General features: G+C 39.5%; 2 long non-coding RNA genes across 2 annotated transcripts; one reads left to right on the top strand and one right to left on the bottom strand.

The window, feature by feature from the left end:
- Nucleotides 1–868: 868 nt before the first annotated feature.
- Nucleotides 869–1,824, top strand: LOC110713242. Its single transcript, XR_002509830.1, has 3 exons — nt 869–1,102; nt 1,212–1,419; nt 1,794–1,824. It is a non-coding gene; the product is annotated as an uncharacterized LOC110713242 (long non-coding RNA).
- Nucleotides 1,825–15,462: 13,638 nt separating this feature from the next.
- LOC110713157 lies at nt 15,463–17,088 on the bottom strand. The gene is made up of 2 exons (XR_002509788.1): nt 16,131–17,088; nt 15,463–15,962 (listed from the first exon to the last, which is right to left on the bottom strand). It is a non-coding gene; the product is annotated as an uncharacterized LOC110713157 (long non-coding RNA).
- Between the last annotated feature and the right edge of the window lie 263 nt (nt 17,089–17,351).

Genomic DNA, 17,351 nt, shown 5'->3' with positions numbered 1-17,351 from the left:
AGACTGTTCAAACAGCTTTTTATGCCGTATGCATATTGCCAAAATGATGACGTACAAAGCAGCCCCTACATACGGCTATGGGTGCTTAGCAGCCCCTGACATTAAGCCGCTTGAATGCAGCCGACTTCCATGCCGTATGACCCTTTCTTAGCTTGGTTGCCGCTTGACCAAGCTTACAATCGAGCTCTCTTGCTAGATCACATCACAGCCGGCTCTTTTTTTTTTTTTAATCATAATCATAATAATGATGAATATAATAGCCATTGCAGCCGGCTTTGAGGTTGAACAAAGCAAACATGGCAGCTAGGCTTAATTGAGGTAGGAAACAGCCCTTGCTCCCACCATTGGTGGCTCTAAGCGGCTGCCACCGTTGATAGCTCTGAACAGCTGCCACCATTGATAGCTCTGACCGGCTGCCACCATTCTCATTATGCTCTCGGGCTAATTTTGAGTCGGCATATTTGCCGCTTGTATATGTGGAGTTAGAAGCTAGTTTCTCTAATCTTGAGATATACTCATCATATTTGTCGTCTTGCTATTGTGAGCAGAACACTTGATGCCGTCTAACTTCTTTAATTAAAATGCTCAAGCATGATATTTTACTTGAATTGTTGCTCACATGGAGCTCGCAGCTTCCCACAAATGGAGATTGGCCGTATGTAATATCAATATAATAATGGAGCATCTCGATGGTGCTTGCCATCCGGATAGTTTATTGCTTGACTTGTGTACACACAACTGGTTTTCTTGGTGTCGGTTATCAAGGTGCCACACCAATCCACCATTGCCGGATGCTTGGAGTGTCGTAAGATTACATATTACACGAGCAATGGCACTGGTAAAAGAGTATTTTGGGGTTGTTTTGTGGAAATTAGGCACTTGTAGAGGACTTTAGTTGTTTGGGGTTGAAAGAAATTGATAAATTGAATGAATATGAATGTGAAATCGGAGGGCAATGATTAGAGGAACTAATTACTAAATGTAGTGCTTATATGAGGATTTTAACACATTTGTAGACACGAACGGATGGATTTCATTCTCTTGGGGTCTACAGGTCACTGAAGAAGGTGCTAAATCATGAAGGGATACAAGGGTTGTACAAGTAAGGCTTTGATTTATTGGTTTGTTATTTAATTTTTCTTCTGTTTTCATTTTTATGTTTGGTAGGTGCAAGTTGTTAATTTGTATTAAATTACTCTATTGCTTATTAGAGGGAATGGTGCAAGTGTCTTCCGGATTGTTCCTTATGCGGCTTTGCATTACATGGCGTATTAGAGATACCGGTTTTGGCTGTATGATAATTGTACTTCCCTGGGGACATGACCTGTTGTAGATCTTATAGCCGGCTCAGCAGCCGGTGGTACTGCAATTGTATGAACGTACTCCTTGGACTTGGCGAGGACAAAGCTTGCTTATCAGGTGCCTATCCTACATTATTAAGGGTCATGACATTCTTATTGTTTCATTACCGGAATTTGCTTTGTAGTTGGTTGGTAATTGGCTGCGTTTGGTTATTAGCTTATTGAGCCAAAAAGAGCTTATTCAGCACATTTGGAGGATTTGATCAAATAAATCATATAATTGAGGTGTTTGGTAAACAGCGGATCTCATTAGCTGATTGGCATGAATAAGCTTAATTTGGAAACGCTCCTAACCCCAACGTTTTCAAAACAGCTTATTTGATTCTTTTGCATAATTACACAAATGCCCAAAAATTCACTCCAATTAATCATGGTTCCCCTAAAAAAGGGTGAAAATAATCATGGCTTTTGTCATCATTTATCTGGTCTAAGGTAGTGGACAAACGGTCAACTTTCAGGAGCATTTTGAACTGCAGCAACTCTTGTCCATCGTATAGTGGAGTAAAAGATGTATTTAAGTGTGTTTACAATGAAGGCGGGGTGCGCGCCTTGTTAATATCCTTTCCTTCGATCACCTTGCCTATAATTCTGGGTTTATATTCTTGTTCATAGTCTCGTTTCTTAAGAGAAAAAGAGTCGTTTATGCAACTATAGAGCATGATTTATCAAGATCTTTTATGTATCTCTAACTTGGGGTTTGGGTTTGATGTGTAGGGGAGTGAATTTGGGATAAGGCTAGAAAAAATCTAGTTATCATGGCTGCAAGTTTAGGTATGGTGACGAGTAAGCCGAGAGTACGGCAAGAAATGCTATTGAGATCTTCTCTGGCGGCTTCAATAGTTCATGCGGACTACACGGCTTCAATAGCAATTAGCAAGTGCATGACTTGTTTTTAATTTCTTTAATTGATAAAATCATTTGAATGTATGGCTTTTGCTAATTGTATTTGAAGTGTATACTTGTATAAATTATTATTTAATATTATTTATTTTTTGTGATCGATAAAATCATTAACTAAACTAAGCTATCCACCATCCAGCATATGCTGGTTTTTTTTTAAATTAGGACAAACACTATTTGTAACAGGCAGATATTATGCCCGTTACTATTAATCTGTTTTTTGTAACGGGAAAAACATGTGTATGCGTGGTTATTTGTAACGCGCAGTACATTTATCCGTTACAAATAACCCCGTTATTCGTAACGGGCACCTGAAATGTCCGTTACGAATAATAATAGCCATCCGTAACGGCCGCATACGTAATGGACGCTTCCTGTTACGGATGGGCCCTTTTTGCCCATTATGGATGGCCTTTTTTCCACCAGTGGACGGGTCGATTTTCAAGTTCGAACTTGTCTGCAAAAAAATCTTCACCCTTGATATGTCTATTTTATATAGTGTTTTACCCCCGTCCCTTGGACTTAATTAGTAGTGTTTTTGGCCCTTTAGGGCCACTTTTATTACTAATATGTGTTTTCTAGTGTTTTTTGTAGTTTTGGTTAAGTTTTGCAGAGAATTGCACCTTTGGAGCATTTTCCCGGGATTTTTATGAAGCGACTACGAGCATTGGAGGAACACGACCACTTTTGGAGCCCAAGGCCGGCTAGAGCCATCGAGCCGGTGATTAAGAGCGCGGTTATTTGGATCACGAGACAATTGGACCATGTATTCGAGACCCGAGAGGAAATATGGATTGGGCCGAGAAATCTAGCCCAATCGAAGTCCAAGCCTTGAAGATGAAGACCGGGCCCGATCGGGCAAGCATACGCCCGATCAGGCGGCTGCGCGCATGAAGGCTATCAAGAAAAGGCGCGCCCGATCGGGTGAGCGTAGGCTCGATCGGGCGCGGCACTTTAGACTGTGCATAGAAAAAAAGGCGGGCCCGATCGGGCGCCCCTTCGCCCTATCGGGCACGTGTTTTTCCTAGTGTCTGATTTAGTTTAGTTAATTCTTGTTTTAGGGGAAGTATATATACGTTTTGTACGGATTATTTACTTACCTTCTTTCTGTTAGACTTTCTCTCTCTACTTAGTATCTTTCTCTCTCTTAAATTCTCTCTAACTCTTGTTCTTAATTCCTTCATTAATTCCAGATTTAGTTTGGTACAATTTCTTCCCTTTTTAATTTCAGCTATTTTAATTGCTTTCTTGATCATGTTCTTATTTATTTATTTATTTGTTTTGTTTAATTATGATGATTAGTGAGTAGTTTAATTCTAGGGTTTATGGGGATCCATAATTAATATGAAGGGATAGTTTGTTATTATTGATTGTTGATATTTCATGATAATTTCCTATTGAATTGTTTCAATTCTTTGCAATTAGATTATGAATCGAGCAGATGTAATTTGATTGTGAATGTTTAGCAATATTGAATTGATGAATCGAGTAGATGTTGATTTAATATTAAAGGATATTTTTAATAGGAACTTAGGTCTAGAGAGCCTGTTAGATCTATGTTGGTTAATAAATTACGAGAGCCTGTTAGTCATGTTATTCGTGCATTGTTAATTATTAATTACTTCTTTCTATCCCGGAATATTAATTATTGGTGAACCTGTGACCCTAGGTTTCCTTATTATTGATTCTTTTCTCCCTAAACTCATTCTTCGTAGTATAGAATTCACATTCAAAATATTGGTTACTTAGATAATTTAGATTATATTAATTAATTAGAATTAAAAAGACATGTTTCCCTGTGGAGTTTGACCCTACTTCCCTATCTACCTTTTTTAGTGATTTAGGTAATTATTTTTTATTAGGGGATACGACTCTACCCTGTCAAAATTTGGCGCCGTTGCCGGGGAAACGATTCTATTTTTATTTTCTGATTATATTTTTTTGTAGTCTAGATTATCCCCCTTTTTGCCTCAGAGAACATTAGTTCTTTGAGGCAAATCTCATATTTGTCTCTAGTTCTTTGTTTATGCCCAGGTGTTCTAGATCAGGTGATATCCCTTTTGATCCTGAGATCGAGCGTTCTTTTCATAGGCAAAGGAGACTCTATAGACAAATTTTGGCGGGTTCAGAGGATGACAACGATCGAAGAGACCCTCCCACTGATTCTAGTGATACAGATATTCCTTCAGATTAAGAATCAGAGATGACGGCCAAGAAGAAACTCAGTGATTTTTCGCAACCGAAGCTCACAGATTTCCCGCACCTTACTCCTACTCCGGCTGTAGATGGAGTTCAATTTGAGATCAAGCCCCAATTTATCACTATGATAGAGAGGAAGCAGTTCAGCGGAGCTAAGGTGAAGATCCTAATCTTCACATCGCAGATTTCTGCCAATATTGTAACACCATTAGACAAGCCGGGGTTACGCAGGACCAAATCAGGGAGATTCTTTTTCCCTTTTCTTTATGTGGCAAAGCAAAATTATGGTTTAATGGTTTGAATAGAATTGCACTTGGTATTACTGACTGGGAAACCCTTGCTTTGAATTTCTATAATAAATATTATCCTGCAGAGAGAACAGCGGTGCTAAGAAGTGATATTCAGAACTTCGCTTAAGAGGCCGACGAAACATTATATGAGGCTTGGGAGAGGTTCAAGGATCTACAGAGAGAGTGCCCCCACCACAATCTAGCACAATGGCAATTGATCCAAGCATTCTATAATGGACTTGGAAATTCTTCTAGATCAGTACTAGATTCGGCAGCTAGTGGGAGGTTTATGAATTTAAATGTGGATGATGCAGGACAGGTTATCGAAGACATGGCAATACACAATTCCCAATATGGGAATCCGAGGGGGTTTGCAAATAAGGGAAAACATAATGTCGATTCCGTATCCTTTTTGCAAGCTCAATTAACATCTATTTGCCAAAAATTAGATAATCTTACTACTGCTCCTAACTCTGTAGCTAATGTTTCTAATGTTGCTAACCATGAAGCTTTTTGTGAAAATTGTGGAATTGTAGGTCATTGGGAGCAAGATTGTAGGAGCTCTATGGAACAAGTTAATGCCTTCCAAACCTATAGGCAAAATAACCCCTATTCCAATTCCTACAATGTCGGTTATAAAAACCATCCTTATCTTTCGTACCGGAGTACCAATGTACAAAACCCTCCACCTCCACAACAACCACAACATCAACCCCCACCACAGCAAAAATATTATCATCCTAATGCCGGCCAGAAAAGCCAAGCATCACCCTCATCATCTTCCGACCCTGCCATGACAGAAATTAGAGCGATACTAGCTAATATGCAAAAGCACATGGAGAGTAGGGATGCGCAAATTGATTCTATTCTAGCCCATAATAAAATCATGGACAATCAAATTGCACAACTTTCATCTACCCTACAATCCCTTCAGCAGGGAGCTCTACCATCACAACCTATCCATCCTATAGATCATGCTAATGAAATCACTCTAAGGAGTGGTTCACATTATGATGGACCTCCCATGCCAAAGGAAGATGGACCAGTTCCTGATCTAGATTCCTCTATACCAAACGGCAATCCTGCTAGCCCTGCAGGGCTACAAAAAGATACTAACCCTACTAATGTTTCTGTGCAGGGTAAATTGCAGGATAAGGGGGGAGTTGTGCAGAGCTCAGTTATCAAGCTTCCATTCCCTAATAGACAACTGAAGAGTAAGCTTGATAAACAATTCGGTAAGTTTTTAGAGGTTGTGAAAAACCTGCAGGTAACAGTTCCTTTCACTGATTTAATCACTCAAGTACCTGCTTATGCTAAATTCATGGAAGACATTCTGACTAGGAAAAGGGCCTTTAATGAAGTAGAAACTGTAGCTTTCACAGAGGAGTGTAGCGCTTATTTGCAAAATAAATCACCTCCTAAATTAAAGGATCCCGGCAGTTTTTCTATCCCTTGTCACATTGGGAATGTTTTTATTGATAAAGCTTTATGTGATCTGGGTGCTAGTGTCAGTGTCATGCCATCATTTATATGTGCTAAATTAAATACGGGGGAATTAAAAATTACTAAAATAACTTTGCAAATGGCAGATCGTTCGGTAAAATATCCCTTAGGTATTTTAGAGGACGTACCTGTCAGAGTTGGTAAATTTTTTATTCCTATTGATTTTGTTGTTTTAGATATGGAAGAGGACACACAAATACCCATTATATTAGGTATGTCTTTCCTCCACACTGCAGGAGCTATTATTGATGTGAAAAATGGTAAACTAACCCTTTCTTTAGGTGACGATAACGTTACCTTTAATTTAGGGAAGGTTTTGAAAGGGCCTATGTTAGAGGAAAATTGTTGTTATATTGATACAATTAATATAATGGACGATATTTGTGTTGATAGATTGCCACAGGTCCTTGCGAAAGATCCCTTGGAGGAAGTTCTCTGCGGGAATTTATCTAGCGACAATGCAAGCATTTGGGGTAATGAGGTACAAAGTATTGAAGAAACTCTTTCCTTAGAAGAGTTAAGCCCCAAGGAGACAATGAAGGTAGTAAATTTATTTCAGGAATCAAAACCTGTAGTGGCCAAGAAACCTGAGCTAAAACCTCTCCCTTCTCATTTAAAATATGTTTTTCTAGATGAGCAGGAACTACACCCCGTGATCATCAGTACTGCACTCACTGACCTACAATCTTCCCAACTTCTAGGGGTCCTCAAAACCCATAAGAAGGCTATAGGGTACAGTATTGATGATCTCAAGGGTATTAGCCCTGATTTTTGCATGCACAGGATTCATCTAGAGGAAAATTACAAGCCCTCAACCCCAACGAAGATTAAATCCAAACATGCAGGAAGTAGTCAAGAAAGAGGTGATGAAATTGCTCGATGCAGGTATCATCTATCCTATTTCTGACTCCAAGTGGGTAAGTCCTGTGCAGGTAGTACCGAAGAAGGGTGGGATGACTGTGATAACTAATGATAAAAATAAATTAATTCCCACTAGAACTGTAACAGGGTGGCGTATGTGCATAGACTATCGTAGACTAATTACCGCCACTAAAAAGGATCACTTCCCTCTCCCTTTTATTGACCAAATGCTTGAGAGGTTAGCTAATCACAAATTCTTTCGCTATTTGGACGGGTATTCGGGATTTTTCCAAATTCCGATTCACCCTGAAGATCAGGAAAAGACCACCTTTACATGCCCTTATGGCACTTTTGCATATCGTAGAATGCCCTTTGGTTTATGTAATGCGCCTGCTACCTTTCAACGTTGCATGATGAGCATTTTTTCTGATTTCATAGAGTCTATTATCGAGGTCTTTATGGATGATTTTAGCGTATATGGTTCTTCATTTGATTCATGCTTAATTAATCTCGCTAAAATTTTGAAAAGATGTGAGGAGTGCAACTTAGTACTTAATTGGGAGAAATGTCACTTTATGGTGACAGAGGGAGTAGTCCTTGGTCATATTATATCTGATAAGGGCATACAAGTAGACAAAGCTAAAATATCAGTGATTGAGCAATTACCTCCCCCAGTCAATGTTAAGGGAGTTAGAAGCTTCTTGGGTCATGCGGGGTTTTATCGCCGCTTTATCAAAGATTTTTCTAAAACTGCTAAACCACTGACAAAACTGTTGCTCAAGGATGCCCCATTTATTTTTACTGACGAGTGTCTTGAGGCTTTTCACAGGATTAAGCAGGCTTTGATATCGGCACCCATCATATGTGCTCCCGATTGGAACCTCCCTTTCGAGATCATGTGTGACGCAAGTGACTTTGCACTAGGAGTCGTGCTTGGACAGAGGAAGGATAAGGTTTTGCATGCTATTTATTATGCTAGAAAAACCTTAGATGAAGCTCAAGTCAACTATGCCACCACAGAAAAGAAGTTTCTTGCTGTTATTTATGCTTTAGAAAAATTTAGATCATATCTAGTTGGTTCTAAAACTATTGTTTTTACTGATCATGCAGCATTGAAATACTTGATAGCCAAAGCGGAATCAAAGCCAAGGATACTCCGTTGGGTTCTCTTGTTCCAAGATTTCAACATTGAAATAAAAGATAAAAAGGGAGCAGAGAACGTAGTGGCAGACCACTTGTCACGTATCAGGTATGATGAGGGTAAGGATTCTTTACCTATAGATGATTCTTTCCCTGAAGACAACCTGTATGCAGTTGTAGAGCATCACCCTTGGTACGCCGATTTTGCTAATTATTTAGTGGGTGATACTCTACCACCTGACTTGTCCTACCTACACAAAAAGAAATTCCTTTATGATGTTAAACATTATTTTTGGGATGACCCTTTTTTGTTTCGTGAGTGTGCAGATGGATTATTTCGCAGGTGTGTTCCCGAATGGGAGGTTCACGGCGTCCTTACCAGTTGTCATACTTCACCATATGGTGGACATCATGGCCCCACTAAAACGGTGGCTAAGATTAATGAGACAGGCTTCTTTTGGCCTACTATGTTTAAAGATGCTAACACTTTTGTGTAGGCTTGTGACTCTTGCCAGAGGACTGGCAACATTTCGCGGAGGCATGAGATGCCCCAAACTGGGATTCTCGAAGTTGAAATATTCGATGTTTGGGGTATCGATTATATGGGGTCGTTCCCATCTTCCAATGGGAATTGTTACATACTTGTAGCCGTCGATTATGTGTCAAAGTGGGTAGAAGCCATAGCTTCACCAACAAATGACTCCAAGGTAGTCATTAAGCTTTTCAAGAAGATCATATTTCCCAGGTTTGGTGTTCCACGCGCTATTATTAGTGATAGGGGTACCCTCTTCCATGAAAGACAATTGGATAACCTCCTCAAGAAGTATGGCGTATATCACAGAACAGGGCTTAGTTACCACCCTCAAACTAGTGGTCAAGTTGAGGTCTCTCTACCACCCTCAAACTAGTGGTCAAGTTGAAGTCTCTAATAGGGAAATCAAGGCGATCCTAGAAAAGGTAATAGCCAAGTCAAGGAAAGATTGGAGCATGAAGCTTGATGACACACTTTGGGCATACCGAACAGCATTTAAGACACCGATCGGTACTTCACCTTATAGATTGTTTTATGGTAAGGCATGTCATCTTCCCGTAGAATTGGAGTACAAAGCTTTTTGGGCGATCAAAGAGGTTAATATGGATTCTAAGGCCGCGGGTAAGAAGAGACTCCTCCAACTCAATGAGTTGGATGAGTTTAGATTGTCGGCATATAATAGTGCGCGGATCTACAAGGAGAAGACCAAGAAGTGGCATGATAAGAGGATCTTACCAAGAGAGTTTGCACCGGGCGATAAGGTTCTTCTCTTTAATTCTAGATTGAAGATTTTCCCAAGAAATTTGAAGTCTAGATGGTCCGATCCTTTCACTGTCACAAAGGTGAACAAATTCGGTTCGGTAGAGTTGGTGAATGACAAAGGTGAAGAATTCAAGGTGAATGGTCAAATGTTGAAAGTGTATCATGAAGGTGCTACCATTAGAGATGTGGAGGAGACTCTCCTAACTCTACTTCCAACATGAGTTTCAAGGTGGTGAGAAGGTCGCGCGGGACCTAGATAAACCAGCGCTTTGCGGGAGGCAACCCGTATTTCATGCTTTCTACGCTAGTTTTCCTTTTCCTTAATTTTTCTTATTTTATTTTTATTTTTCTTTTTTAAGAGAGGCGAGGAGAGTGAAGTTTCACCAGTTTTAAGTGTTGTTGTACAGGTATGAATTTGACAGGTATAAAGACTTAGAAAAAATTTGAAGAAGAAACGAAATCGGAGAATAAGGCTCTCTCGGGCCCGATCAGGCGAGGCTCGCCTGATCGGGCGCGCAAGCTACCCAGAATTCAGCAGCAATTTTGCCCGATCGGGCGACGTTGCCCGATCGGGCGCGTAAGTGAGCTAAAAATCGGAACTAATTTCGCCCGATCGGGCGAAACAGCCCGATCGGGCGCGCAAGCTAAGTTGGATTCAGGGGCTATTTTCGCCCGATCGGCGAGGCTTGCCCGATCGGGCAATTTTTTTGGAAAATCGAGTAAAATAAAAAGAAATGTCGGGCAAAACTCGCCCGATCGAGCGAGAAAAAGGGCGAAAATTCGTTCGCGTTCGCGCCCGATCGGGCAGAGCTCGCCTAGTCGGGCGCGCAACTTGAGTGCTGGATGTTCGCACTTTCGCCCGATCGGGAGAGGGCTCGCCCGATCGGGCGCGGCATCAGGCCGACCCCCCTTTTATTTTCTTTTCTCTTCTTTCTTTCCTCATTTCCTCCTTATTTCATCTTCTTCATTCACTTTCTCTCTCTAAAACCTCCATTTTCAAACCTTAAACTTACACTTCAATCAAGATCTTCTCCAATTCTTCCATCCAAAATCAAAAATTTTTACATATGCCATCTCCCCTCACCTTCCTCTACACTCTATACTAATTTTCCCCAATTTTCTCTCAACTTTTCCCAAACCCTAAGAGAGAAAAACCTCAAATTTTCTATTATTTTCAAAGATAATGGCCTCCAAGCGTTCAAGAAATCAAAGGGGTGAGAGCTCTAGTGCACCACAACCAACAATCAACCCGGACCTTCAAATTACGGGATTGGAGGAGGTTGTAATCACCTCGGAGGAGCAACGGGTTCGGATGATCAACCTCATCGATCGTCAGATAATTTCTACCCGTTTCATTCATCATTCTACTTTAGCTAGGCTAGGTCTTGATAAATACGTAGAAAAATTGTTTAAGGGCATAGGCATGGGTGGTTTGTTTCAAATGTGCCATGATACTTATCATTATTTAACATTGGAATTTATATCAAGTTTTAATGTTATCAAAATGAATGCACTTATCACTCATGTTCATTTTCGATTGTTAAACAACAATGTGAGACTAACTTTAAAAGAATTTGGTAAGTTGTTTGACTTGAAATCGGACAATCCTATTGAACCCTCTCAACACCACACCGCCGTGGTCTATAAGAGGTTAACATGGGAGGATTTGGTGAACCTCCAACATGCCAAAGGGACGTGGATTCAACATCCCGTCCCCAAACTTTGGCAAAGATTTGTCGGCCTCACCATTTTTGGGAGGCATGAACCGGCAAATGTTCGGAGGGATGAATTGGAATTATTGGCTTCCTATATAATTCCTAATGCTGAAAAATTAAACTTACCGCATAGGATAGCCAATCATTTCCAAAGGGCGGCCAACGCGGCCGAGGCTAGTAGGTCTAGAGCGCCTATTTACTTTGGGGGTTAGTGACCCATATAGCTAGGAAACACTTAGGTTGGAACCCCGATGGCCATAGGAAAGTCGTGGGATCGAACCTAATGGACCTACCCTATTTAGGGAGCTTGAATTGGGTACAACCGGTGGGGAGTGATACTTGGTGGATTGTCCACCGACAATCGGGTAGGAGGGACCAAGACTTTACCTTACCCAACCCCGCCTTGACCAAATTTGAGAGGGGGAAGCCCTCTTACACTTTCGAGTTAGATGGTCAAGGTGAGGTTCAACCTCCTCACCCCTCACCACAACCTCACCAATCCCCCACTCACCAATCCCCCATTCACCACTCACCCCACTACCAACCACCCCCACCTTTCACCTACGGCATGCCAACTTCCTCGGTCGATTACAATGTCGACCCAAATGCCCCATATGACATTTCGGCTTTTAGGAGCCAACTAAACCGTATTGAGACGGGGCAAGGAAGGGATGAGGGTATGATGCAAAACCTAGACTCTAGGTTAAGCACCCTAGATGGGAGGGTTGGTCTTATTGAGAGGAACATAGGGAGGGGCCTTTACCCCATGTATGATGATTATGCCCGTCGGGGGGCTATTCCTCCCGATTCCCTTACTCCCAATTGGTTCCAATACCCCCAAGGAGGGTATTCTCACCCCGGTGCTTATGGTACTTATGTGGACTACTCTTCGGTCCACGGATATAGGGGTATGGGTGGGAATGTAAACCTTAACTATTATATGGGTGGTTCGGGGTATGGTGGTGGTGGCTCTAGCCATGGAGGTGTCGGCTCTAGCCAAGGTGGGGGGTACTCTAGGATGGATGAGGATGAGGATGAAGAGTAGGCTACTCTCCCAAGTTAATGAGGGCATTGCTTGATTTGGCTTGGAGGGGTGTTCTTTCACTTGGAAATTCTCTTCCTTTTCTCTCTTTATTTGCTTTCTAGTATAGTTTTTATTTGCTTTTCTAGTGTAGTTTTTTATTGCTTTCTTATATTTGAAAAATACAAAAAAAAAAATTGATAAAAATAAAAAAATTCAAAAATACGTTTCAATGAATTGTAAATCATACTACCCTGTGCCCCATACTTGAGAAAATTCTTTTGATTCTTGGTATTTGATGATGAATATTGTGGATTTGTTGGTCATGATTTGAAGTCTAATTGTTTGGATTCCTAAACATGCGTCAATTTTGTCCAACTACTTGTGAATATAGTGTTTGACTAGTTGATTTGGTTAGGAAATGTGTGATAATTCCATAATTCCTGGTATATCAATGAATTTGAGTATTGATTTGCAACTATGAATAGTGTTTCATGAATTTTTATTATGCACATGAGGACGAAGGCATTCATTGTTTAGGTAGCCTTCAGAGTATTTAGATACATTTGTTTCCTTCTTGTCACCCATGTTGTTGCTTGTGCCCTTTTATTGTTTATAGCCACATTACAAGCCTTAATTGCCCTATTGGTTACTAGTCCTAAGCTTAGCTTGGGGGAGCTATTAGTAAGTGAGGTGAGGGAGTTTGTAGTGTGCACATTATTTGCACAATTTGGGTGGGTTTTGAGAAGTAATTTGTTCTTGATCATATTTTTGTTTTTATGAGTTTAAAAGTTGTATATATTTGAAAAAAGTAAAAGTGAGAAATGTGAAAAAAAAAGTGAACTTCTAAGAAAAAAGAGGAAAAAAAATGCTTGATGTTCAAATGTTCTAAGTGAAGGTTAATTAAAAGAAAGAAAAAAAAAGTTAAGTTTCACTGTAAATATTTCAAGTTATGAGCTCAAAGTTTGTTATTCACTCTTGTTCTACATTATCATATTTTTATGAGTGAAATTGTGAGTGTTGGGATTGTTATATTGTTTGGAGTATATTTGGTGTTTTGTTGTTTGGAGTTGGTTATGTTGGAGATGTGTATGATCATTATTTTTTTATCATGGATTTATTAGGATTTGGCTCCCTTAATGCATAGCTTTTCTCTCACATAATCCCAAACTTATCCTACCTTTACCCTAGCCCTATATTACAAGCTTAAAAGACCTTCCTACCTTGTGCATAGAAGTTATGTAAATGTGAAAGTGTTGTTTTTCAATGCAAGTTATGACTTGACATATTTCGAGTCGACTAGTAGGATGAGCGTTCAATGTTTTTATACACACAAGAGTGTGAGTTGGGAGGGCATTGTTCACATTAAAGGGGTTGGGTGGAGAGCGATCGAGTACATTCTTTACTCACCACATAAATGAGAGTCGAGTGTGTGAGCACTAATCTTGAATTCTATATGTTCTTTTAGTTTGCTCTACTTGACAATTGTTGGGGAGGAAGGGTGATTAGATAAATAAGATTAATTGATGTTGAATCATGTTTGTTTAATTTTACCTTGAATCGTTGGCTTTTGATTTGTTTATTGGGGTGAAGTATGTTTTATATGTTCATTAATGAGCTATTTGCCTAGGGACAAGCAAAGATTTGGCTTGGGGGGGTTTGATATGTCTATTTTATATAGTGTTTTACCCCCGTCCCTTGGTCATAATTAGTAGTGTTTTTGGTCCTTTAGGGCCACTTTTATTACTAATATGTGTTTTCTAGTATTTTCGTAGTTTTGGTTAAGTTTTGCAGGGAATTGCACCTTTGGAACATTTTCCCGGGATTTTTATGAAGCGACTACGAGCATTGGAGCAACACGACCACTTTTGGAGCCCAAGGCCGGCTAGAGCCATCGAGCCGGTGATTAAGAGCTCGGTTATTTGGATCACGAGGCAATTGGACCATGTATTCGAGACCCGAGAGGAAATATGGATTGGGCCGAGAAATCTAGCCCAATCGAAGTCCAAGCGTTGAAGATGAATACCGGGCCCAATCGGGCAAGCATACGCCCGATCAGGCGGCTGCGCGCATGAAGGTTATCAAGAAAAAGCGCGCCCGATCGGGTGAGCGTAGGCTCGATCGGGCGCGGCACTTTAGACTGGTCATAGAAAAAAAGGCGGGCCCGATCGGGCGCCCCTTCGCCCGATCGGGCACGTGTTTTTCCTAGTGACTGATTTAGTTTAGTTAATTCTTGTTTTAGGGGAAGTATATATACGTTTTGTACGGATTATTTACTTACTTTCTTTCTCTTAGACTTTCTCTCACTACTTAGTATCTTTCTCTCTCTTAAATTCTCTCTAACTCTTGTTTTTAATTCCTTCATTAATTCCAGATTTAGTTTGGTACAATTTCTTACCTTTTTAATTTCAGCTATTTTAATTGCTTTTTTGATCATGTTCTTATTTATTTATTTGTTTGGTTTAATTATGATGATTAGTGAGTAGTTTAATTCTAGGGTTTATGGGGATCCATAATTAATATGAAGGGATAGTTTGTTATTATTAATTGTTGATATTGCATGATAATTTCCTATTAAATTGCTTGAATTCTTTGCAATTAGATTATGAATCGAGCAGATGTAATTTGATTGTGAATGTTTAGCAATATTGAATTGATGAATCGAGCAGATGTTGATTTAATATTAAAGACTATTTTTAATAGGAACTTAGGTCTAATAAATTACGAGAGCCTGTTAGATCTATGTTGGTTAATAAATTGCGAGAGCCTGTTAATCATGTTATTCGTGCATTGTTAATTATTAATTACTTCTTTCTATCCCGGAATATTAATTATTAGTGAATCTGTGACCCTAGGTTTCCTTATTATTGATTTTTTTCTCCCTAAACTCATTTTTCGTAGTATAGAATTCACATTCAAAATATTGGTTAATTAGATAATTTAGATTATATTAATTAATTAGAATTAAAAAGACCTGTTTTCCTGTGGAGTTTGACCCTACTTCCCTATCTACCTTAGTGATTTAGATAATTATTTTTTTATTAGGGGATACGACTCTACCCTGTCAACCCTCGAAGGAGCACTAATGGAGGCGGAAGCTTATATACAGGCGACCGAGCTCTGCTCCTCTAATAAGCAGTTGGACTCAAAGAAGAGAGCAAAAAGAAAAAAACAGATCTGGGCGGTTGATAACTTCGATTAGCCGACCTAGAAGAAAAAGAAAGATTGGAAATTCGTACATTCCAAGAAACGAGTTCCACAAGGAAAGCTATTTCATCCTCATGGAGATAAAGGATCGGCTGACTCAAGAGAAGCCGACTCCTATAAAAGCATCCGCTAAAAATCAGAACAAAAACAAACACTGTCATTACCATGAGGATGTCGGCCATGACACAAACGACTATTACAACCTCAAACAGACCGTCAGGCCAACGAAGGAGCGTTGAACTCCTATGTGAAGTCCAAAGTGACTTCCAAGTTCCGAAACCGATGAAGAACCGGTCTATACAATAGCAGGCAAATTCGCCAGAGGTGGCTTAACTATCCGGGGCACCAAGGACCGTCTGAGAAAGATGATCCATTCTGTTGAAGAGGGATAGGCGGCTAGCACATCCGTCTTCCCCGAAGTCATCATCACCAAAAAGGAAAGAGGCAAAGTCTGTCGGCCGCGTGATGACCCTGTTGTCAGAGAATTAACACCGCAAACAATACAATTGGCCACCCAGCCACAACAACAACAAAACAACAGCAATTTACACCCAAATCAGCCATAATTGAAGAAAATAATAACCAATATCAAAGAAAATAATATACACTCATAATTGAAGAATTATGAAAATGCAGTACCCAAGCTTGGAAGATGGGTTAGACCCACTTCTTTGTTGAGACACCATAAACTTAACTTTCTTGTCCCGAAACCCTGAAAAAATTGGCAAACGGCAAACTAAAACAATTAATAAGCTTGAAATTGGGTTAATTTACAAAGAAAGAGTAAATTTGAACTTAGGAACTAGAGGAAATGTGAAATAGAAGGGGCTTAGAGATTGATGTCGTCAGCACAAACCAATAGAATTCGCATCCACCTCACTTACTTATTGAGTTCACTCCATAATTGATCACTAAACAAAGAAAAAAAAATCAAAAACAAAAACTCCACAAAATAAGAACTGCCAACAATCATCAAATGACTAGAAATCCCAGTTTTACCCCATAGAACACCATATTAACAACAACAAAGAAAACCAACAATTAAGAACTGCAAACAATCAACAAATGACCACAAAATCCCTAATTCAGCCCATAGAACACCAAATTATGAACCAAAAAATAATCAAAAAACCAATTCAACTGAAGAACAAGAATACCCGAGGAAAATCAAGGTAAAGGACAGGATTTTTAGAGCCCAAACCAGTGAGCTCACCAATTTTACCACCAAAAATTGGAGCTAAAAGCCTAGAAAAGGAGAAAAGATAACGATTCTTTCTCTGATATTTCTTGAGAATATCTTTACCGTGGTGTTTGATAACAGCTTTGGAGGGATTAAGAGGTATAAAGTGTTTAGCAGGAGAATGTGAGATAGGATGAGTGATTTCGGATGTTAGGATGAGTGATTTCAGCTGTTAAGATAGAGAGAGAGAGAGAGAGAGAGAGAGTAGAGAGGAGAGAGAGGCGGTGGGGGTATGGGTTTAGAGGAAATGAAATTAGGGTTTTGGGTTTTGTCTCTTTAAAATACTTTGTATATAACAAAAATGTCAGCCTACTTTTAAATACGAAGTAATGATTTTTTTTTATTTAATAAAAAAAAGGAGATACCACTTTTTGTAAATAAATGGTCTCTCTTATTTATTTATTTATTTAATTAAAAAAAAGGAGAGACTACTTTTTGTAAATAGATAATCTCTCTCTTTTATTTATTTATTAAATTAAAAAAAGAAGAGATCACTTCTCCTAAATAAATGGTCTCTATTTATAATTTTTTTTATTAAAAAGAAAGAGAGACCACTTATTTAAAATAGATGGTCTTTGGTCCCTTTTCATCTATCTAAGATTATACATAAGAGACCATTT

Source organism: Chenopodium quinoa, unplaced genomic scaffold (genome assembly GCF_001683475.1).
Source record: "Chenopodium quinoa cultivar QQ74 unplaced genomic scaffold, ASM168347v1, whole genome shotgun sequence".
NCBI lineage: Eukaryota > Viridiplantae > Streptophyta > Magnoliopsida > Caryophyllales > Amaranthaceae > Chenopodium > Chenopodium quinoa.
Note: the sequence above shows the minus strand (reverse complement) of the source record. Positions and strands in the feature narration are given on the sequence as shown.